This window comes from Catharus ustulatus, chromosome 3 (genome assembly GCF_009819885.2).
Source record: "Catharus ustulatus isolate bCatUst1 chromosome 3, bCatUst1.pri.v2, whole genome shotgun sequence".
In the NCBI taxonomy this organism is placed as follows: domain Eukaryota; kingdom Metazoa; phylum Chordata; class Aves; order Passeriformes; family Turdidae; genus Catharus; species Catharus ustulatus.
Window position 1 is genome coordinate 27919573 of NC_046223.1, and position 25404 is coordinate 27944976.

Consider the following 25404-nt stretch of genomic DNA (forward strand, 5'->3'; position numbering starts at 1 on the left):
TTAAATATTTATAAAGATGTCAACCTTTGAATTCACATTCAGTTGTTTGTACCATGCCCAGAGAACATCTCTGAGGTTCCTTTAAAGACATTTTATCAATTACTTAAATATTGTTCATTTTTGATCACTCTGTTTCATATCTCAGTGATTAACAAGTTTTTAAAAATTCAGGCCTGATAATCTAATAGAATAATGTATTAAGAATTGCATTTCCATGTAAATTTTTTAAAATTTTTTTATTGACTGTTGAATACTGTTCAGTACTGTTGTCTCCCAGTGAGGGTACATCTCTTCAGCATGGTCCAATTAATGCCATTTTCAAACAGCGACACTAGCACTAATACTTATGTATTTTCACCTCTGTAATATCTGCACCTACTTACTTTAACACTGCAGCAAATATCTTCTGTTGCATTTTCAACAGTCTGGTTCTGCTTTTACCTGCAGCAGAACCCTGGCACAGGGTCAGAACTGCAAAGGAAACCATCCTTTTCAAATTTGTTGGAGTCCTTTGGAGAAATCATGGAGAATGTGCACAGAGGAGGTCAGCTGATAGAGTTTTGATTTTCATTTTCCACAGAGTCTCCAAAGGAATTAAACTGACATGAAAGAAGTGGTAGGAAAAGAGTTTTACCCTCTTATGATTAACAGTTGGAAACATAGTCTGTGAATGACTTGTAAATTTTTTAACAGAAAAATATTTCCAATGAAGTCTCAGAGAAACTTATTTGTAAGGTACTGCATGTTTGTAAATTAAAAAAAGCGGTGGATGCCAAGGTATCAAAGCATGTTGTTGGTCTGAGTTTCTCAGGAATGTAAAAAACCTGCATGTGAGGAGTTTCAGGAGGAGTTCAGGACACCACGTGTCTGAACAATAAAATGCTAAAGAAAAGCTGGTTTTAAAAATATATGAAGTGATTGACATGGACTTCAAATCCTGTAATTTCGCATATAATGTGATGATCATTCAGCTGCCCAGCAACCCTGTGTGTGTGAGTATCTTGAAAACTGCACAGCATTGATCTCTGCTCACTCATCCCCAATCCCAGGGAAAAACAAGGGAAGGGAAGGGAAGGGAAGGGAAGGGAAGGGAAGGGAAGGGAAGGGAAGGGAAGGGAAGGGAAGGGAAGGGAAGGGAAGGGAAGGGAAGGGAAGGGAAGGGAAGGGAAGGGAAGGGAAGGGAAGGGAAGGGAAGGGAAGGGAAGGGAAGGGAAGGGAAGGGAAGGGAAGGGAAGGGAAGGGAAGGGAAGGGAAGGGAAGGGAAGGGAAGGGAAGGGAAGGGAAGGGAAGGGAAGGGAAGGGAAGGGAAGGGAAGGGAAGGGAAGGGAAGGGAAGGGAAGGATGATTTAACACTTGTGCTGGAGGAGCCAGGAATTTCTCAGTCTAAGAGGAGATAACTAAGTGGAATGTGATGGAAATGTTTAAAATCACAAATGGTGTGATTTTTTTCAAGTTTTTAACAGTGCAACAGCTAAGGGGAACACATGAAATAAACAAATGGGAGTACAAGAGGGCAAAATTATACTCTTTATCCTCTCAGTTCATAAACTGCTCTTACTCATTTGTACAGCATATTGTGGATGTTCATATTGATTCAAAGCAGTCCATGAAAGCTGTTAAAACACAGAGGAGTTACCTCCGGCTCAGAAGTGACAGAATTGCCAGCTGTTCTAAGGTGAGAAAGCACATCTGGAAAGCAATGCCCTCTGCTTGCACTGTGTGAATTGCTGTACTAATCGACTTCAACCGATACCAAACAACTGGTGTGAAAACAACTTCAGGAAAAGTGCTGAGGGAACATCAGCCTATTACAACTCTGTTACACCTTTAGCTGAGTTTGGCGCACGTTCTTGATAATGTCCTTTTTCTGTAGCAGGTGGTAGAGAGTAAGTAATTTCTGAACCAGGCCTCAGAAAATTAGCACAGATAGTGTCAGATCTTAAATGTTCTCTGGTTTGAAGAAGGTAAAATTATAACCACAACCAAGAACAGATGTATAAGCTGCAGAGCTTCTCTTTTGTCCTTGTTTTACACTGTCCCCATTGTACAACTTACGAAGGCTGGATCCTATGTCAGAAAAGGCAGCAGGACAGGAGGGTTCAAATTCTGTAAAATGTAACCCTTAAAATTTCAAAGTGAGACTAAAAAGAGGAAAACCTAATTCTAAACCTTAAAAAAGCAGTCTAATTGGAAAAATAGGATAAAATATTGCAAACAAACAATTTCCGTAGTGGTGCTATGCTTGAGCTTGTAGTATGATGATAGTGTGAGGGGAAGGAGTTAACTGGTAGACTTGCAGAATACATTTTCAGAGGAATAAATGATAAGGTAAAGGTTAGGTGCTCATTTTTTAGAGCTGTGGAAGTGGCAATAAAATGGCAGATGAAACTCAGTGCTGATCAGTGATACACATGAGAAGAAACAGCCCTAACTTTATATATGCAGTAAAGCAACTAGCACTGGACAGGCAGCTATTAAAAGAGGGAAAATGCTCTTTCGAATGGTAATGCTTTTCTCAGATAAGAAATGTCCTTAGGTAACAATGTAAATGGAAATAAATTAAAACCCCGCTACTCAAATGTTTTGCACTAGTAAGGAGAGAAAAAACAAATAATTGCATGTCAGGATGTTCACTCACCAGGTTACACAAGGAGCATGAGCCTATTTTGGAACCAGCCTGCTCTCTGCTTATTATCTCCGTCAGACATTACAAATATGCAAAATACCCTGGTCAGTGTTGTTTTTGAAGGATGGTTAAAGCAGATGGGTGAATTGGTTTAGGTGAAAAAAGAAACTGGCTTCTAATCTGGTCCTTTATTTTTTAAAGTGCTCTCTCTCTGAACCTATTTTTCTGAAGTTTAGTAAAATCTGAGATTCACATGCTTCTGCATTTCCTGTTTTTGACCAATAGAGGAAACAGAAACACTGAAATACTGTAAGATGTTATTTTTAAAATATTTACACTCAGCCAACCAGGAAGTTCTGGAAATCTTGCAAGAAGTCTAATCCTGTAGGCTATGTAATCCAAAAACGGTCATACAAGTTTGTCCAGTATTTCAGGTATTTATAGTCCTATCTGATGAGGATCAAACATACAGAGAGAGCTCTCTGTTAGTGTGAAAAAAAATTTGGCATGTGTTGCCTCTGAAGAGCTTAATTCCCTGATGGGAAATATGCAATATCCCAAGCTGCAGCTGAGTGCCAAACGCCAAGGGGCTGTGGGGGAGGTGTGTGGGGGCTGGATTGCCACACAGGATAGGAAGGCTTGGTGGAGGAAACTGCAGCTGCAGCTAAGGACACCCCTTGCTTTGTGGAGGGTGGCAGGGAGAGCAGGATATCGTCACGGGAGGGATGGATGGGTGGATGGGTGGATGGATGAGTGGATGGATAGATTGATGGGTAGTTGGATAGATGATGGATGGATGGATGGATGGATGGATGGATGGATGGATGGATGGATGGATGGATGGATGAGTGGATGAGTGGATGGATAGGTGGATGGATGGATGGATGGATGGATGGATGGATGGATGGATGGATGGATGGATGGATGGATGGATGGATGGATGGATCATGGGTGACATGTGGAGCCCCAGCAGGAGGACTGAGAAACAGGCAGGCAGGAACAAGAGAAACCAACAGCAGCAGTGTAAAGGCTGGGATGGTGTGGGGAGCAGAGTGCAAGGCAGGATGTTTGTGGGGCAGCAAGTCCATACATGCTGTGTAGCAGAAGGCAGAAGACCCAGGGAGCTGGGGAAAGTGAGGTGTGGAGAAAAGGGGTTTAGATCAAGAGTTCTGTACACCAATGACTATGTTGCAATATATCCAAGGAGTGTCGCTCTACAAAGGTGTGCCATGAGGTGGGTGGCAGTCAGGCAATGAGCCTACAGAGAGTGAATGTCAAAATAAATGTGATTTACTGTGAAGTATGATGGAGACAAACAATTCAGAATGGAAATATCCATCTTGCAGAAAGAAAGCAATGGACAAAAAACCAAAACAAACAGAAAAAAAGAAAAAAAAACTCAAACAAAAAACCTCCAAGACTTAAGTTTATGTTGCAATATTCAACTTTCTTCTATACTTCTGTACTTCTGGTTTCTCAAGAATCTTCTGCTCTTTATCCTGCTATTAAGAGTTGTCCAAGCAGGAGCAAACAGTCTATCAGTGAGTGGTAGAGTACCAGAGCAGCTGGTGTGTGAAAGCTGATATTAATTTAGGGATGGTATTTAACTGTCTGTGTATTTTGTGATTTACTCTTGAGTTCAAACTTTCTCATACCTTGATTACTGATGGTGTGAATGTTAGGCTAATGCAAGCCAAGGAACTATTCAGATAAGTTTGACATATTGGAGGTGCATTTGGTTCATGTGACTGATGAAACAAGTGTATTCCATATTGTGAAATATCATATGTTTTAAACAACTTTTCATGGGACTCTATATGGAAATCTCTTCTGGAATAGCATGAAGGCTGCTTTTGTCTATGACATTAGTAAAACATGAGAAATTGTAAACAGAATAAACCCTAGAACATTTCATATCATTCACCAGAAGAAATTTTTTAACTGTTTCATCATGTTCTAGGCAAAAAAAATGTACCTTACATCAGCTCCAATTTTGTTGTATTTTACGAAATATCTCTTGTAGGATGAACATGTACAAGCACATTGTATTGTACTTCAGTCAGATGTGTGGTGAATGGGAAGAGGAAAAAGGAGGAATTTTTTCTGTTAGTTGTGTCTAAATAACAATAAGAGAACTTGAAAATCCTATGGGCTCCCTAAAATTTGGGTAGTAAGACAGCTAGCAGCAGGAAGCCACCAAATTCCTTACAAAAAGTCCCCTTCCCCCACCATTTCTCTGGGAAGCACGTTCTTGACTTCCTACACAGCCATGCCTGTGAGGCAGAGACCTTCCCCTCTTGAATCCAGAGAGGCTATCTGGGATCTCTTTAGAGCCACTGCATCCACACTGCATTTCATTTCCAGGAAGTCACAGATATCTTGACTCTGTGAGATTATCACAGAGCTCATCATTACTAGTGCCTCAACAGATGATATCTTCCCCTATTCGTAGATATCAGTCCTTAATCGTCTGTGTGTGTATTTCACCATCGGCACAGCAATACACTCTTATGGATGGCATTGTAAAAGCAAGTCACTTCTTAGCTGGGATGTGACAGACTGTTTGAATGCTGGAAAATTATCTACCAGTGATGAACTGTTAGACCTAGAGACTGTCCTTCCCACTACCTACTTCATTGCTCATGCTGACTCCTTCAAAATGACTTAAACTGGTGGGGCAACCACCAAAACACCAAATGTTCCATTTCAAAACCGCAGGTTCAACACATAGTGCGAGAGCTGCCTTCAGAGATGCCCCTGTTAAACAGTAGGGCTATGCTCAATCAATATCTCTAAACAGCATTAAATGAGAATTAAACACCATGCAGTTGCCTTGAACAGTAAAGTGAACTAGAGTTTCTCTCCAGTGTTTGTTAAATTTTATGTCAGTGAAAAGATTTTTCTATAAGCTTTTTAGTGAGCTGTGCTCTTTGCATGGAAAAACTTTGACCAAATCTCTATTTATGCTATTATAAGTACTACATATAAATCAGAATAGTAATTCCTGTAATAATTAGGCTATGGTGTGTATATATATAACCACAAGTATTTTTAGACTGTTCACAATAGGTTTTTTAAAATAAACATTTTAATCAGGGAAGTACTTATTTAAGGCAGATACTATGGAAGAATTTTGGGAAAGGGTGAAAAATGTAGGAAGATACTAAGTGCATGAATTATGACTCATGGTTTTAGTACCTAATAATACGGTATTACAAAGTTGCTTCAAATTTACAAAATGCTCTCTGAAGTTACAGGTCTCCAGAGTCCCTGTCACAAATCAGAGATACTTTGATAAGGTGAAATGGAGAAAGAGATGTGAAAAGGCAAAACAGAACTATTACCAGTAAGTATGAAACCAATTAGCCATCCCTCAGTATGTAAATAGACTATTCCTATGTATCAAATAACCATGCCACGAATCATTATTTGCTTTTGTGCTCAAAGTAGAAGTCGGTAATGACTCAACAGCATTCCAGGCACTCACTGCCTGCTCAGAGGCAATATTAAAATCAGAGGAGACAATGACAGTGAGCAGTCAATAGGGTACAGTGTGGGCAATGCAAAAAAATTAGGATGGAGAAATAAGAAGGCATTGGTTGGGCTCTGGAACAACTGGAATTTGATATGGGGAAGGAAGACTTTGGTGAAGAGATTTAAGACAAAGACTCCAAAGTGTGGGAATTGGCTTTGTATACAGAAACAGGGATTTCAATGTCAGGGGAACCAAAGAGGTGGAGAGTGGGTGCAGGGGGTGTCGAACAGGTGATGGTTCAGAGTTTTGGATCACAGAATCACCAAATGATTAAGGCTGAAAGGAACCAGCAGTGGGGTCAGCCAGTCCAGCCTCCCTGCCCAAGCAGGGTCATCCTAGACCACACTGCACAGGATTACATGCAGACAATTCTTGAATATCTCCACTGAGACAGATTCCACAGCCTCTCTGGACAATCTGCTCCAGTGTCCAGTAACCCACACAGTAAAAATATTTCTCCTCCTATTCAGGTGGAACTTCCTGTGCATCAGTTTCTGCCCATTGGCTCTTGCCCTGTTGTTTGGCACCACTGAGAAGAGCCTGGCTCCCCTTGACACCCCTGCTTCAGATTCTGAAAGTCTTTGATCAGGTCCCCTCTGAGCTATCTCTACTTGAGACTGAACAGGCCCAGCTCCCTCTGATGTGAAATTTTGTCAGAAATAGAGAGATTTTGCATATGATCTGAAGACTGATATGGCAGAAGTGGAATGCAGGTTGTATGTGTGGTTGGAGAGTAAGTCAAAGACTGTCCTCAGTTATAAGCCCCAGTGTCAGAGTAAATGCTGGCATAGATAGTGTGGAAGAGATCAAGAATGTTTAAGGAAATACGAGGGGCTTGTTTTTTGGTTGGACACAGGCTAAGACAGAGGGCTATGTGGTTGGAGATAAGGTAGGACAGTACCTGTTTCTGAGCCATTGCCCCTTAAGTGAGGCTTGTTACACATTTGGCTGAAGGAAAAAGTTTGTGCTAAAAAGAGACATAAGGAAAGAACTACGATAACAAAGAGAAATAAGACTTTGTGGTGGGGAGGATGTCTGAAGTTCTCCAAGGATACATGAAGGTCATGATGAGAAAAGCTCAGCAAAGAGTTTATTGAGAACAGTTCTGTGAGATTAAGGGAGTCATAAACATCTCAGTATTGGATCAGCGGGGATGAGTTAAAGTAGAAATTTATGGACTAGTTTAATACTCAGACAAAGTTTTGTCATGCAGTAAGAACACAGAATTGGATCTCTAAGAGATGGTTCAATGGATAGGAAGCATGCAATGGAAAGTAAGCAGAAAATGGGAAATGAAGGAGGTAGCAAATATGGCTGAGAAGTGGTGGGAGACAGCATGAGCAGAAGATATCCAGAGGTAGAAAGGAAGAAAGAATAAAGGACAAAACCAAAATTGCACTCTTCATTGAAATTTACCACGGCTGTAGCGATCAGTTTCTCTCTGTAGCAGAGTAAAAACTTCCATCTGTGGAAGTCCCTGGGATGGGGAAAGCCTAACATCCTTTCCAAACCAGCAGAACTTTCCTGATTGAGAAGGTAGCAAGTGTTTTACATAAGTGGATATATTTCAGTAATCCTCAGTAAGGATTGCTGACATTTTGTCCAGAAATCAATTTGTTTCCATATGAAGTTTCATGAAACAGGTTGGGTTTTTTTGCCTTAACGAAAGAAAAAAACAAAGCCAGTGTACCTTTCCATTGAAAACAGACACACGTATTCAAACTTAAAGCTGAGATGCTTCTAAAACTCACGACTTCTAAATATACATTGTTGAAGACAATGTATACAAGCACAAAATTGGGAACCCAGAAATTTTTAATCATTGGTTCACGTGTTCAGAAATGAAACACTGTTCCACTGGCTGTCAGATGCAGCTGAGAAGCACCACCTTTGTAAAACTGTGGCACTCCGCCCGAGGTGTTGAGAGAAGAAAAGCATATCCAGCTGAAATTACAGGAAGGACTACAGGCAAAATGTAATGAGATGATCAGTGAATGCAAATGAGCCCTCTCACTTATGTCTGTGATAGAATGACTTCTCTGAATAGTACAAAAATTTCACATAGGTTTTTAGGCCAATAGATAAGAGCATATTGCTAATTTTAAAAGACAAATTACTTGAATAATTATCCTCCTCTTTGGATATTTTCTTAATTACTCTCAGCCATATCTTCAGTTTTAAAGCAGAAAGTTAAGTGTAAGACTGACAAGCTAGAACATGTTAAAACTTTGCAGGTATCCAAGTCAGAGCTGCTGATAACTGGGCTTAATCTGTAGGACCAGCATGTAGGAAAACTCCCGTTTACTTCCTAGATAATAAAAAATAAAGACCAAAGAATCAGACCTTACATATTAATTATTCAAAGTTTACATTTTTGTACTGAAGAATCAACCAGCTGAGGGTGTGCATGTGTGTGTAAATATGCAGATAGGGGGACACATAAAATTAAAATGCCTCTTTTTTTTTTTACTGGCCTAAGTAGAGACTTTTCTGTCCCTGATCACCAGCAGGTTTGCTGTTGCTCGTTCAGCACCAAGAGCAGTTGTTAGCTGTCTCTGACAGTGGGCTGAAATGCACCAACATGGCAGGGGCTGGGGACGGTGGCACTGAGCAGAACAGCTCTGCCACACAATGATACACTTGAGCTTTGACAGAAGACTAACCCAGTGTCAATCATCCTGTCTTTGCCAATCAAATGCACATCCTTCCACAGCTGCCTGTGGTTGACATTGGCACCCCAAACATAGCAAAAGGTTAATGCAATGACATCTCAGAGATGACACATTGTCAAAGGTCCAGCAAAAATAGCAGAACCTGACTGTGTTTAGGAAAAACTAGTGCGTTTTACAGGACACACACACAACGACGACATTCCCAGAGGGGATAGGTTGGGTGGAAACACCCTTGAAAGACCTTGTTCAAGGAAATCAGGAGTCAGGAATGGATAACAGCATAATAAGATCTGGCCAGGACCCTCAGGTTCTTTCTTTTCCCATCTGTGGAAAAACAAATGTCCTTTTGCCAGAGCTCTGGCTAACCTTTGCTGGAGAAAAGTGCAGGAGCTAGAATGGCAAAGCTTTTGGAATCTATAAAGCAAGCCCTCCATTTAATTACAGGGATTTGCAGGGCAGCTCATGACTATAAAATGTATAATAACCTATTTTTCTTCCTAGGTAAAGATGCGTGGCACTCCCACCCATTTTCAAAAGGGATAATTGACAATTAAAATAATTCTGGTAAGGCAAAAGCTGCATATTTAGAAAGTCATATTCCAGTATGTATCCCTACCCAAATAGATGATATATAGATGCTATGTACATATTTTTACATTCAATTTAAATTGCTCCCTCCCTATCCCCATACATTTTCCATTTGTTTCCATTTTTCCTCTGGCTTGCTTGTTTTTTTCACCTGTCTCATGTAGAAGGGCTCCTCTCCTGGCATCTTCTGCTAATCTCACCTCAGTGAAGTGCAATGTGGACATTTTTATTTCACTTATTACTGTGAAGAACAGGTGTGTTGGAAAGAAAGTCAAATTATTTTCTTAGTCCCTGACCATCAGCAAAAGAGCAGCTGGAGCAGGGACACTGTTCTATCATCTTCCCATTGACTACAACTAAGCTCTGTTGCCCTATTGCAGCTACAGATAAAGTCAGTATGACTTATTAATTTATTTTTTCTTTCTCTGGCTCGTTTGTTTGTTTGTTTGCTTGCTTTTTGTTTATTGGAACTTCAATGCTATCTGAAGACACAGTAAAATGCATAGGCAATCACTGGGGCTAATGGTAGAAGAGGAAGCTATTTCAGAAAAATTTGGGGGATGAAAGAGAAATCAAAGTGTCTGGTGATAAAGGCAAATGAATTTTATAAAAAGAGCAAGGTTAGAAGGCAACTGTCTCTTCCCTAGAGACACTGGCAAGGATTTAATGGTTGCTGTTATCTGGGCCTGAGCTTCTTTTCCTTGGCATCTGGAGTAAAACTTACAGTGACCTCAATAAGAGCAAGACTGGAGTCAATATAAGCTCTTAATGTTGTCTCCTGCAAAGCTAAGTGCCACAGACTGGCTTTGCACTAAGCACTGATCATCAGCTACTTTATCCCACCAATGTACTTTTAAAAATGCAAATATTAAGAAGTATCATTTCCATTCTAATGAGTGTCCCTACTTTAAGAATAAGATATAAGCCCAAGCCAGATGTTCATATATAAAAATTCCCCTTGAAATATAAGGTAATAGCTTGTTCTGACACCTTACAACATGTTCTGTGGTCAAAGGAGACAAATGGTCAATCCCTGGGAGGAAATTCCTTCCTCTGGTCTAGAAAAATTCTCATTCTAGGAGGTGTTTTGCCCTTTGGGATTGCCTATCTCTCTTGCTTGGCTGTGGAGGCGGTCTGAGCAATGCACAGTCCAAACACCTAAGGTGCAGGCATTAACATTCGGGTGAATTAAATCTTAACCTGTGCTGAAGTTCCATTAGAATGAACTTTCATCTCACACATTCATCACTTTCCATGTCTTAATCACTGTCCTGTAATAAGATTTTTGCTTGTTTCTTTCACAGAAACATCTACAGGAGAAACTTCTGCCTCTTCCAACAGTCTTTGTTTCTTCCTCTTCGGGACAATTTCAGAAAGAGAGATCATCATCATTTACCAGCCAAGCATCTATTGATTTAATTACTTAATTAGACATGAAGGCAGGGAGTTATGTCCACAAGGCAAGTATACAGTTTGGTGATGTGTGCTCATACAGTGGGTTATTTTAAACTGGTGGCTGGTTTTGTGTGGAACAGTGTACCTTGACAGGTGGTATAAGCATGCTTAGAGTCCTACTGGTAAGAGAAGTGTGGAAATTCTTATTTCTCAGTCTTGCTCCAAGTCTGGGACTAGAAGGCATTGACAGTGGCTTTGTGCTTACCCATTTTTCTGGTGAAAATATTAATGATTAGGTGAAAGGAACTGTAGAGGCAGGTTGCAGTTTAGTATCACTTTTAAGGCTAATATTAACACAAAAATATCCAGCATCTAAAAAAGTTTATGTCTATCCCCAGAAAAATCAGAATGTTTCAACTAAAATCATCCCAGCTGTCAGATCCAAGCAGGAGAGATCCAGTGGTATTCTTGGACATATTTAGATTGAAGAATTTGGAAATTATATTCTAGTCTAAAGAATACATCGATTACTCTCTTCTTGTGCTTGCTTATGGACTGAGAGATCTACACAATTAAATTTTTGCTCCCCAGGAGAAGACTTTCAGAAGATGATTCACAATCTCTATAGTCAATAAAGTTTCAGGTTGAAGGCTGTACACTAGCAGTAAATGTTTTCTGTCTGAATTACCAAATGTTTCTATAACTCAGCTCAAGATAATTGAGGTGTTAAACCTCTCCTATTTTTATGTTTGTCTTTGTCTACACTGAGATAGTCACAAAAGTTTGGTAAAGGGCAGGTTGCCTATCCTTGAGCACAAAAAGATTTATGACTTACCATTTGTTTCTTGAAGAGAAACTGTTCTGGCTGCAAGACAGTTCTTCCAGGAAAGCAGAGACATTTCTGAGCTTCATGGGCTTAGCTTGCTGAACCTACAGGTCACAGATGCTCTTGTTTCAGCATCTCATTGTCATGAGAAAAGTGACAGAGTTAAAGGTCTAAGTCATTTGCCCTATTCAAAGTGTTTCCACTGGTCCTTCCTGTTTGTGTTTTATTAAGCAGTGCATTTAAATTTGGAAGCAAGATTTCAGGGTACACATTCTTAAATGTTGCAAAATTATTTTGGAAAAGCTAAAAAGCCCTTGTATTCAGCCAAATAGAGATTTTTTGGTGTAAGGCGAAGTCAACCAAACAAATAAGGCAAGGTGCAAAAAGAAGTTTATTGCTGCTCTCCTCGTTGACAGAAAAAAAACAAAAATTCTAATGTAATTATAGTTTTATGTCCCTTTTAACAGGGCTCCTGTAGCCAGTCACAGTCCTCTGTGTCTGTTCTCAGATGTGCTTACACAGTCTTCATGTGTTCTGGGCCTGCATTGCAAGCACCAGGACCACCTCTAAATGAAGGAGACATGACTGTGTGTGCCATGTAGAGTCAGTTTTCCCTGGGTTGCTTACTCACTGCAGATATCTTATAATGATTAACCCAGAAAAGCTGTTACTGAATGAATGTGTAACTTATGTGTCAGCATTTGGGACTGTAGGCGTCTCTTCAAGGGTCGTGAAGAAATTGTACGCTGCCTGAGAAGACTCTTTGGACCTTACCAGGCCCTGAAATTCTTGGAAGAATTCCTTGGCAATGGCTGAAAAACTGGGTACTTGTGCATGTTCAGTCTTCCAGATGGTGGTCTATAGACAGACTCTTTCCTGTGCCTTGTTTATGCATTTTTTTGGTCTGCAGAATATCAGGAATCTTTTTGACTTAGCAATGAATTTTAACTTTGAGTCCCTGCAAGGAAGTGAATGCAACTGTCTTTATTAACACAAATTGTGCAGCTGGACAGATGTAATGGCATGAAAATAGCATGCTGCTAACTTGCTTTGTAAAGAAACTTGAAAGAGTCTGTATACAATGTGACTATTGCATTGTATAAAATTTTCGTTTGAAGAGATGAAAAAAATATTGTTATGCTTAGTATTTTCATCTGTCTATTAACCATTCCAAATAGAGTCCTTGTTAAATATATGGGATGGCAAGGAGAAGGAAGGAGTTTCTTTTAAAATTGCTCAGGCACATAAAAGGTTGCCTTATTCTACAGACTAGAAGTCAGCTAACTCAGAACATGCTTTTGCATTAGTATTAATTAATATTGTTTTTCCACAGCCTGCATAGCAATTCTTTCCTGTGTATACAAAGAAAATGTATGCATAATAGAGACACTAACTTAGAGGGATGTAGCATGCAAAGTGCACTACAAGGTCAAATCCAGCCCAAACTTCCTTTTTCCTTTTCATTAATATTTTTAGAAGGAGTCTTCAAACTTGTAGGTGGTGACTCAATGGGATTTGATATGAAGATGTGACACCTCATCTTAAATTCCTTAACCACATTTCTTAAGTTGACAGGAATGTCAGGAAGTGTGCCTGATAAGGCTTGCTGTCCTCTCCGAGCTGACTAATCATACATGAAGTCTTGGCAAGAGATAACCAGGTTACAGTAGAGCCAAAATGACATCACATCAACTCAATTTCATATCCTGTAGACACCAGTGCCTATCACCACTCCAGGTTGCTAACATCCTTGACACACAAATGGTATTTTCAGTCTCCGATGTCCCCCTTTTACCCTGTGTCTGTCACTCTGGGGTAAATCAGGAACAAATTTGTCACTAAATGTAAAGAACCATTAACTCATGGACACTTTGTCATCTGAAGCATAATTTTCCATGCACGGCTCGCCAATCCCTGAACTCTAGCTATTTGCATAACAGTTTGCTGTACGAATTTATGACGGAGGATAGTGCTGAACTTGTTAAAATTCCATGTGAATCTCAGCACAGAAAATGGACTAGTGCCTTAAATCTTGGAGAGTTGTTCACATCAATAATGAATTTCAAATAATTTATTCACTTCAAGTGTAAGTGGTTGGCATACAGTCCTTACAGCTGGTTTGTTGAGATAATTGATTTCCATATAGTTTAAAGATGGGGAAAAGAAACATATGACAACTACAGCGGGTTTCGAGGCAATTGTGAACGCCATATCAGTTTAATTATAGCTCCATCTTTAGCTAACATGGGTTCTGTCCTATTGGAATGAAAATATCCCAGCAACTTGAAATGTAACAGTGATGAATTTTTTATGTTCTTCTACCTACCTTGTATGCTCGCTTAGGGCACTGTTACAAGTACACTTCTAGCTTTTTTCAGTGGATAGTTAACATGACATGCAAGACTGGTCTGCATGACACAGATAACTCAAGGGAATAGCAACAAAGTAAATGAGATGCATTAGTATCTGGATGTGGACTGGGGGATATAAGTTCTCAGAACTCCTTGTTTAATTTATAGAATTGGTTTTTTTTCCCCTGTGCATAAGATTTCAGAATGGTAATCATATTCAGGAAATGAGCTGTTCCCACTTCAGGTACTAATATCAATATGTAAAAGATAATCATTAACCAGATGTACTACTCAGCAGTGCCTATTATATGTAAGCAAGCTAGCTGAGGTGATAAAAGAAGCTTTTACTTAAAATGTAGTTATATGGACCACGGAGACACTGGGAAAACTGTGTGGTTTTTTGTTTTGGTGGGATTTTTTTATTGACCACTTTATGCAGAAGGGCTTGGAGAAACAAAGAGTGTAATAAAAAATTTGCTTTGCAGCTAACAGCTCATGTATGAAACACCCCCTTTGCTGAGGTCCAGTCTGGCTGCCCCTACGTGGGGCCATTCTAAAGGAGGTGGCTGCACCTCCATATTGCCAAGGTAGGACATGCAGAGGAGCAGAGAACCAGGACTGCTAGAAACCCCAAACTTCATTCCATTACTCCATTCACTTCCATTACTTCCTTTCAACTAAAAATTTATTCACATGAATTGTAAGTAGAAGGCTTTTGTTTCATTCTTACTCCATTAATTCCTACGTTTCATGGTGTAGTAAAAAAAGTAACAGACAGAGTGCCCAGTAAACTTTCCAGCAGTCAGGAATTCCTCACTGTATTGCTTCTACTTCACCTGATGTAACTTCCCTGATTGCAATCAGGGTCCTGTGCTTAAATTCCAGTGTTAAGTTGAAGCAATTCCTGTGGGCTGAGGCCTAGTTTTGTTTCAGTTTAATAGAAAAATTATGGGTATATCTCAAATATTTTTCTGGAATCTGAGTATGCTGGAATAAACGAGAAAGAACTCTCCTCTGAAATAAGTTATAAACTGTAGTGGTGAAAAAAGGGCTTCAATGAGACCATTGACAGCTTGACATAGATGGTACAACATTCCCTGCCATTAACCTCCTTTTTTTACATATATATAAAAACTTTTCTTTTGATATTGCCAAAGAGCAGAAAGTTGCCCTCCAGTTTCTAAGATTTCTTTAGGTGTAACTGTTGAGGATCTGCAATTTAAGGAAAAATACCTGGTAAAACAAATAAGCCTAAGTCTTCCGGTGTTTACTTTCTGCTCCAGTTCCAGAATGCTAGATTTCTTTTAAAATTAAGCACAACAGTAAGATGCTCAAAAAGATCCTGCAGGTCCCTGACAATCACCACATAAATATTTTGGGATGCACAATCACATTACAACTTTGCTTACCCTTTTTTGGCTCAAATATGTAGCTTTGATTCTGTAAGTGTGCATTATGAACACATATTCATAATTTGGGTTTGGAGCTTGGACTGAATCTTGTATCAAGAAGTCCCTGTGGGAAGTCACACAAAAATTGTCTTAGCTGTCTTAATCTCAAGACAGTAAAGGCAGTTCTGGAATAATGACCAAGAGTTCTGGGGACTTAAAGCCTTATTGGCAGACAGATGCATTAACATGAAAAAGAGCTGAGATAAGTAAAGAAACTAAAATGGGGGCTCTATGCAGACGCAACTCTCTCTAGCATCCCTTTTTACAATACAACAGAAAATTAGAAAATTTTGATTACAAGAAATGCTGGAGGTTGATTTTATTTGCAAGAGGTACCTGAAATGCATCAAGAAGTGGAAGTGAACTGGAAATTGTAACAGAGAAATCACCAGTCAAAGTACCACCAAGACTTCCCACAGGAGAACAAAGTTGCAAACATACCCTTTCACTATCAAATATAGGCTAAGGTCTTGTTATGAGTGGCTTGCTATGGGCAAGCAGGAATTCTGCCAATGGAGATAAGGTAGCCAAGTGTGAAATCTGCTATAAATAAAGGAAGGATTCTGCAAAAGCACTGTGCCATGAGGTTTAACCTTCTGCAACTCTGAATGCAGTCAGGTGAGTGGCACACTCTAACAAATAGATGCCAACAATTTTTTTGTGTGTGTTTCACACTTTCATTATATATTTCAGGTTGTGTTTTTACCTCCCAAATTAGTGAGCTAAATTGAATACTGTATAGATAGTGGAGACTGACACTTTCCATTTCAGTCATTGACAGTAATTTGTAACATCCTGCTTCCTCCCCTCAACCTTCACAGGGAGAGAAGGGAAGAGCTGGAGAACAGAATCTCTCAATCTCCAGTAATGGATGCTTGCATAACTCACTGACTTGACAGGGGACATGGCCTGTCCAAGCATCTAGTAACATTAGTAGCTTTTAGGATAAATTTTTGTTAGGTCTCAGAGTACCTGATTTACTTGCCATCCTCAGCCACTGAACAGCCATACCCAGTTCCAAAGAAAAATCTTAAAATCCCAGAGCTATATGTTTTCAAATATCATACAACAACAATTCTTTTGTGCCATTTCTGTGTAAAAGTTGTTGCTATATCTAAGAAAAAAAAAAAAACACTATTAATTCTATATTTTAAAGTTTTCATAGAATATGAGGAATTGCACATAAATTTTCCGTGACTTCTAAGATATGACATAAAGTGAGTTAACAACAGGACCTTGTCCCTCTTGGAGTCAGTGATAAAAGCCCTTGAATGGTTTGAATCAGACTCCAGACTTCCAACTCTTATTTGTGGTGAGGAAAAGTATTTCTTGATATCCCAGATGTGCAACTACATGGTAGAACATGTCTCTTCAGCTTTCAGAATGTGCTGTGGCAAGTTGTTAGTCATACAACAGGGTTAATCTTTTGGGAAGTCATTGGATAATTATATCCACTATTATGAAAATTGCATTCAGTAAAGAAAACAACTTGGGCACATTAGTTGCTTTCCTTGCTGAAGGCTACCCTAGTGGTGTGTGCCTTGAGAAGTTCTACAACAGCAGCAGAGCTGCTGGCAGCAAGAGTGGCAAAGTTTGCAGGGCTAGGTTGGAAAGCATGGATGTTGATGGGAGAATGACCTTTTGGGCACTCGAATCACACCCTGAATTGCCCCTAGCTTTGGCAGAGACTTTTTACGTCCATGTCCAACCTGAGCACTTGATTCAGACCCATTGTCCCAGCCAGGTGACACCTTGCTGCCTACTGTCTTTCATCCAAGTGTTTCTATATACAAATGGATGTCATCTACTGGCTCAAAATCTTAATATTTCCTTTCAATTTCTGCCCAAGAAGTGGTGTTTGATTTTTCTAAGTTGCTGAGAGAGTAGGCATGATTGAATCAGCATGTTACAGAAAGGATGTCAAGACAAGTTCATATCAATGAGAATTTATTAGCAGGCTCCACAGTTGATGGCCCTGGTGACGGCCACTTCCACTGGAACATGCCATGCCAACACTACTGGCGTACAATATCCCACTTACCTCCAGGAGGGCCCTGTGGTCCCAGGAAATCATGATGCCACAATTTCCATGGTGGCAAAACCATCATTCATCCCTTCCTGTGCCATGCAGCAGAAGACAAGGAATGTTTTGTGTCCCTTTATTATAAAAACCATCCGGTTTTCCAGCCCAAGCAGGACACACCAGTCACTGCCCACGGGGAGGACAGTCTGCTGTAGGGAGTTTTGTTCACCTAAAAGGCACTTGGATGTAGGCAGAAAACTGTTGCTGGAGACCATTTGCACACCTGTAAGTACTGTTAAAAAATAACAGTAAATTTATCAGCAAATGAATTGGTACTCCTGAAGTGCTTGATTAGCTGGTGTGAAAAAATACATTAACAAATCCTACATATAATTCAATTGGCTGTTGCCTAATATTTTATATTGCAGAAAATAATGGAAAGCCATGTCTCACATTGAATATTTACCTCCCTTTGCCCAGGCTGTGCTCCCTAAAACCTCTCTGCATCAGAGTGTTTGTAGAGTAGGGGACCCAATGCCTTCACTTCTATGCTAAACTATTTGTGCTTGGATCATAGTGTACACATACTGGTATTTGTGGCCTTGTAAAGAACCTCAAAATGTAAAAGAATAGTACCATATTTAAATAGAAACTGGATAGCAAATTTTAGTGGTTTATATTACAGAAATTCCTGGAAATAAAATAAAGAATTATTAAATAAGTGCATTTCACTTATCCATATATGGAAATAACCATTTCACAATTAGTCTCTTAGCACAGAACCATGCTATGCTGAACATGATAATACAGGCATTTGATATGTAATCCCTATAATTGCTCTTTTCATATTAAATTCTGCTTATGTAGACCATCACACATACAAAAAATGCACATTATACCTGTCTTCTCCTTCCCAATGCATCACACACAGCAATATCAAAAAAGGCTTTTATCCATACATTCCATTCGATAAAAAATAAACATCTGAATGCCCATGAGCAAAAAAAATAAATTAACATAGACATTTTCTCTTTTGTTCTTGAATTTCCTTTACTTCCAACCCTTTACATTTGTAGTCACACATGATCTTTGGGCTGTGCATTTGCTTTGTGCCAGCTGCAGAGCTACATTGATGCAATCTGCATGGCAGTGCACCTGTGCAAGGTGCAGCCTGCTGACCCCAAGGGACTGGGGGCACCAAGACTGTGATGGAGAGTTAGAGACATTTTGTGGCCTTTCTCCAGATCATTTCTAACTTTAAAAATTTGGGTTGATTAAATCCGTGTCTGCTGACACCTATTTAACTGAAACCAACCAACCAACCAACCAAAAACCACCCAAAAGAACCCAAACAAAGAAGTGCAGAAGTGCTGGTTTTGTATTTATGCATGAGCAGGAGGCCTCGATTGATTTGATGTTTGTTTTCATAACCCTAACTAATGTTATTTATCTAGATTATTATTCATAGAGTTCTGTAAACACTGGCCACACACACCATCAATATGTTTGCACTTCTGCATCTGCACTGATGGATTCTGACCAAGCTTTCAGGAACATTTCATAGTCACTTTATTCTAGAAACAGCATCTTGCTGCTTAAGTAATAAATTTGAGATCTTGACCCCATATTCAGTCATTCCTTTGTATTAATGATTTTAGATTAATCATTAGAAATTGTCATCTCCACATGAGTTTACAGCTTGTAACAATGAATATTGTGTAGAATTAACTTTTTAGAATTAACTTTTCACAACTGGACCTGTGACACTTATATTAGTTTACATCATATTACAAAACCTAAACACATATAAAGTAACAAAATTAGTGTTTAGTTGTCTTCTTTTTACTTGTTCTGATTATAAAATATCAATATCTTGTCGTAGTTCTCAATTAGTATGGAAAATATTTCACTTATCAATGAATATTCTGGTTTGTTGCTTTGTTTCTAATGAAAAAAAAGCAGCAGCTAAGTATACAAAGATTTAATTTCACTTTTATCATTCACTTGCAAGAAGTTATTTTCCAATTACTTATTAGCTGTGGAATAATACTGACATTGAAATGAGAACCCCAGTCAATATTGCATGCATCAAAAATGTTGAAAATTTTCACTTACTGTGAACTGTGAAATGTTTATTCGTTTTTAGACACAGAGTCCTCCAGGGAGTGCTACAAATCCACACAAACTCACTGCACCTTCAATGTTGCATTTGGAGTGTTGATTTAGATGGAATATGTGTAAAAACTCCTGTCAGCAGACAGCTCTCTGTACATCTGGAAAGACTCAAGAACGTAAACTATTGCAACATGAGTCTGGAATAAATTATGCTCACCTCACAAATTCTAGATCTGCTTGGTCCACAGCAACAAAGGAAAAACTGTTGTGTTTTAGAATTGAGGAACCAGAGTTTATTTCATCATCCTGTATATTTGTCTGTAATTTTAGACCAATTTTTTCCTGAGTAGCAGAATATTAGCGAAAATCAGCAAAGGATTGGTGAAAGTGGGACATGAAGTGATGTGAGGCTGATACAGCAAGTTGCCTGAGCTACCTCAGAGCTGAAGGTAAAGAAGCTGCCTTTTCTTCAGGAACAAAATGAATCGAGCTTTTACCCTGCAGCATCCTGCTTAGTTCAGATCCCTTAAAGCTACTCTGCATTCCCTGCAAAAATAAAAGCATTTCTAGTTTGTATCTCACAGAATATTAAAAAAAAAAAAATCATATTGGAACAAAGCAACAACAAAACAACAGAACAACAAAACAACCTTCCCCAATATTCTGCCTCCAGAAAACCAAAGTAACTACACAGTGGTTCATCACTTGCTACTATTATAGACCCAGATTTTGCATTCAATAGGTGTTTCAGGATTTGCCCTCTATGAATTCACTGAGTCTTTACTAAATTTACTTATCTCTAAGAATTTGCAACAACTTGTGGACATGAAGGAGTCTACACTTCAGCTTACCTAATCTGTGGGGAAAAAAGCTCTCTTTCAATTGGTTTATTCCCTGGTAATGTCTTGTGTACCACTTGTTCCTGCATTGTGATAAATTGTCAGCAATATTTAATATTTTCCTTCTCTATGTCTCCTGAAGAAATGACATTCTATGTTAACCTTCAGTCACTTCTTGTTCACACAGACACCTTATACTCTTTAAGACATCCTCATTCAGAATTTAATCAATGCAGCTGACCATTCTGTCTCTCCTTCAGTGTATTTTTCTAGGTTTACCCATATTGTTTTTTGAGATTATGTGACTTTACACAACAGACTGTATATCAGCAGAATACTTTCTGTTCTGTTCTCCAGTATTTTCCTAATGTTTTTAATTGGGTTTGCTGCTGTTGAACACAGGGCTGACATATTTATCAGGCTTTCCAAGATGTCTTTCCTGAGATGAAATTGTTCATTTAGTGATCACAACCATGTACATGTGTTTGTTTTTCCTACATGCATTGGCATTATTGAAATAGAATAGATTGACTATTATTTTATTATGCAGACACTCACAGAATAACAGAATCACAGAATCATTTATGTTGGTAAAAAACCTTTAAGATCATCAAGTCCAACCATTGACCCAGCACTGCCAAGTCCACCATTAAACCATGTAACCAAGTGTCACATCTAAAGTCGACTAAATACCTCCAGGAATGGAGATTAAACCACTTCCTTGAGACAGCCTGTTCCATTTCTTGACAACCCTTTCCATGAGGAAATTTTTCCTAATATCCAGTCTAAACCTCCCCTGGTACAACATTTCCTCTTGACCCATCACTTATTACTTGGGAAAAGGGGCTGATTCCCACACGGCCATACCCTCCTTTCAGGCAGTTGTAGAGAGTGATAAAATCCCCCTCTGTTCCTCCTCTTCTCCAGGCTAAACTCCCCCAGTTCCCTCAGTCACTTTTCATGAGACTTGTGCTCCAGACCCTTCCTCAGCTCCCTTGCCCTTGTCTGGACATGTTTCAACACCTCAATGTCTATCAAAAGGCATTTATCAAGATGGGTTTTTTCCTTTAATTCTTCATGTAAGTTTTAGTTTTTCTATCTTGAGTAATTCTGTGTTAATACAGATCTCACCCCAGGTTCCTGTGGGTCTCCAGCAGAGAACGAAGAACTTTCACTAAGAAAACTGGTCATTTATTCTTTCTTCCTTATTTCTTCACATTTTTTCCCCATGGTGAACATGCTGTGTTTACCTATGAAACAAGTCGATTTGTACTTGTAGCTACAAACACTTTCAGGCAGTGAAATAGAAAATTAATCTTCCTTGTCATTTGCCTTTTTAGTTTCTTCACACGTTATTTATTGATATAGTTCTTCCATTCTTTCTGCTTCAGTTTTCATCTCTATCACTTTCCCTCCTGTGTCTTTGTGTTCATTTTCCCATCCATCCAAGTTCCCATCCAACATCTTTTCCTGTTACCCTTTCCTGGATGACCTGAACCCTTTCCTCACAACTCACATCTCTTCTTGCAGGCTTACTAGCGATACAGTATCTGCATCATTTCTCCCATTCCACTGTCCATCTCTCACTAAAAATAGGAACCAGATGTAACCTGTGCATGAGCCAAAGTCACTGAGTCCGGAGAAGACTCTTCACTCGAGTAAGTTTGGACTCAAGTTTTTCTGTGAAATCAGGTTGACTTTTGTATGAGGCTGGTTTACAGACACTCACTGCTATTCCCAGCAGATTTTGGGAATAGGAAATGCCACTTCCCCTTTTGGGCTGTTTGACCAGGTGGCTTGGACACTATGATAAGAGGGGAGACCTGCCCCAATGGGTTGAGGTGCACACTCCTCTGATTCATCTGCCTCTCCAGTGAATTACATGCACGGGGTGAGTAGCTCTAGGAGGGACATTGCAAAACCTCAGGAATCCATGCCTTTCCTAGTATTTGGCAACTAAGGGATAATGGAGTTGCCAGCAGATACAGAGAAGAATGAACAGAGCTGTGCACCAGGCAGAAAGTTGATTAACTCACCTGGGCTTGCTGCAGTTGACTGTAGAGGCAGCAACAAAACACAGGACTCAAGCATTGCAGCCACCAGGCTGGAGAACTGTGCTGAATTTTGCTCTTTGGTCCCGTGGCTCCTTCAAAAAGGTAGCAACCACAGTACTTAGGTATCTCAGCATGAGCATGGCAGGGACAGAGCAGCCATCCTGTCACATGTCTGTCACCCAATGTGGAGCAACAGAACCAGGAAGTCATAGTGAAATTTCTTTACAACAGAATGGAGCCTTCCCACATGATGGGACTTCTTTCCTCATACCTCAGGCTTTGATCCTCTTAACTGCCCTTTTTAATGCCAGTACTTCCTTTTCTTCCTCATATATCCAACATCCTCTTTTTATCCAGTCATCACCAGGGAGCTCTGCAGGATTCAAGATTCTGAGCATATAGAAATACCTGTGAGATGGGTAAAAAAGTGGAAAAGACCATTTCTGTGATGTAGCTTGTTACCTTTACCGTTCTCAAAGCCACTTGTCAAGCACTAAGTCAAATAACAGTCCATCTCTACTGGACTCTGCTCTTATAAATACCTTACTCCTCCAGTGGCACTGAAACTAGCAGAGACATCTTGTAGATTGAGATATCCTTCCCACCAAATAAATACCTTTGTGACAAAGAGTGATGGTCTGAACCTCTTTGGCACAGAGAGGCAATCTGAGGAGAGCATGGGGGAGTGAATGTGCCACAATCAACCATTTCAGTGAAATAACTGAGTCAGCTCTTACGTGCTAGAAGTGCTAATGGCTGTAATGACCACACCTTGTGGCCACTGCGCTGCTTTTGCCAGGGGTTGTTTTCTATTGGGTGACCTCCCCATCAGGGCGGGCAGAAAACTTCTGCTGTTGCACTGCTTTAGCTCACAGGTTCTTTTGTTGGAGGCTCATGGTTACTGTTTCTTCAATGCTTTGCCAAAGCCGCCCATCCTCTGCCATCTGTCAGGTGGCAAGGAGAAAGAATGTGGCTTCCACTGTGCTGAAGGACAGAGGAACGTGTGGTGAGATGAGACACATTCACATCATCACCTCACAACAGTTTATTTTATGTGATAGGTTACAAATCATAAGGGACTGTTATATCTGCAGTGTAGAAACTAGAATGTTATAACCCCACAGACTAAAAATTGCAGCAGTGTTATGAAGCAAAAGATGCTAAAGCCCTTTCTGGTCTAATATACCAGTGAGCACAGTAATACAGTTTTTGTATTGATGCTTTTCAACCAGTAAGCTAAGTCCTTGTGGACAACACCCACAGTTTATATTTCTCATAAGAGCAAAGGTGTTTTATCTTTTATCTAAGCTGTTTCCACATTTCCGTATGCTTCCAGTTATTTATCTTAATTGTGGAAACAAAAATAAATACACTACATGTAAAGAAATGACTTGACCTTCCTTCCATAGGCCACATCCTATATTCTTTGTGTGCTCCAAAGCTACCTTGCACTCTGATTAACTTGACTAGGAGCTGTGTTTGTGTATATTCTCACACAAAATGTATATATAACCTGCCCTCACATGGCTCCACAGGGCTCAGCTGAAATCCCAGAACTTCAGCTGTGGTATTAATCATGTATTCATGATGGAATGTGGGTTGCAAGAAAATAATTAAGAGTCCATATAAACTTTTTTTTACGGTATGCAATCCCTAAATATTTGGGTTCACATTATAGTCCTTTAGCTAGGATTTATTAGACTATTTCATATTTGCCTTTCTGTTTATTTTGTAAAAGTATACTTGTCTAGCACACATTTTTATGCCAGCCTTGCTTTGCATTTTTACAGTCTGCTAATTAGACCATTTTAACTAATTTGTTTGCATTTTGTATGAGCAAGTTGGGCTTTTGGATTGACTAATGTAATTGCAGCCAGTTTCTGCCAAATACAAATTACTCTTTCTAGTGTGAGCTAGAGAGAAAAGTAAATATTTAATAGCCATCAATACCCTTGCAGCATTCTAGAGTGTGCTTTTTTCCTATGGAAAGTTTAAATAATTTCTTCAGTGCTTGATTGCACTTTAATGTTAAGAAATTATTTTTTAATCTTTTTTGAAATAATAATGAATTAGACATTTTAGCATGTCCGCAAGGGTTTTATTTCTGTGCACTTTGCAGTTTTAAATTCCAAGCTTTAAGATCTGGTACTTTCATGTTTGAAGTGTATTTGTTCAGCTTTTTATGTACTGAGTACCATCTCCTGAAAACGTTTTACTGGGATGTACTTGGATTTTAATGTTTCTAAGGGGAGGAAGACAAGTCTTATGGCAAAGTTAAATTGTGGGAGTTTTGCTTACTTTCTCTCTTCCCCCCCTCACCCCCCAAAGGAACATAGCAGAAAACAGGAACTGGTTACCAAACATCAGCACTAATTGTAACTGTATTTTGATCTGAAAGTCTTATGTGCCTCTTCTCTGCACAAGTGTACATAAAGGCATAAGAATCCCAGAGCCTTAAGCAGGTTAAAGCTCCTCAATTTCCAGCCTTAATGCTCCTAGAGTACTTGCTAAGATGTAGATTGAGAAGAGCACCTGCTCACCAGGGCAAGGCACCCTTCCTCCTTTTCCTCTTCTTCATGCCTCACTCCCTCTGTGACCTGTGCAGAGAACAGGGGTGTGTCTGCCTCACCCGAGGGGCTGCCTCTGCAAGGTTATACACAGAACATATTCCCAGGTCGGGGACATCATTAGTGTTGCTCTGACAAAATTTGGTGATGTGCTCCACATCCTGCTGTGCCCTCCAGTGTGGTAGCTGTGCGTTTTCCCTAGGGTGTGAGCGCTTCAGTGTCTATTTTCCCACGCAAAGCTTTCAAATGCATGAGTCCCACAGGTCTTAGCCAACAGCCTAAGGAGTGGGGCAGCTGTTGTTTTCTGCCACCCACTAAATGTGGGAATAATCCATGGAAAACAGGAGGGTTTGAGCAGGAGT

At 39.6% G+C, this 25404-nt stretch overlaps 2 long non-coding RNA genes across 6 annotated transcripts in view; one reads left to right on the top strand and one right to left on the bottom strand.

Moving 5' to 3' along the window:
* The first annotated feature begins 721 nt into the window (after positions 1 to 721).
* Positions 722 to 10962, top strand: LOC116994604. The gene is made up of 5 exons (XR_004417525.1): positions 722 to 992; positions 1571 to 1675; positions 5878 to 5972; positions 9335 to 9397; positions 10726 to 10962. It is a non-coding gene; the product is annotated as an uncharacterized LOC116994604 (long non-coding RNA).
* Positions 10963 to 16357: 5395 nt separating this feature from the next.
* The window catches only part of LOC116993814, a 36596-nt gene continuing 27549 nt past the window's right edge, over positions 16358 to 25404 (bottom strand). For 2 of the 5 annotated variants that reach the window (XR_004417365.1, XR_004417366.1), the window contains exon 6: positions 16363 to 23419. This is a non-coding gene — a long non-coding RNA (uncharacterized LOC116993814). Of the gene's footprint in view, positions 23420 to 25404 lie in introns of all 5 variants that reach the window. The other 3 variants (XR_004417369.1, XR_004417367.2, XR_004417368.1) reach the window with 3 other exon arrangements.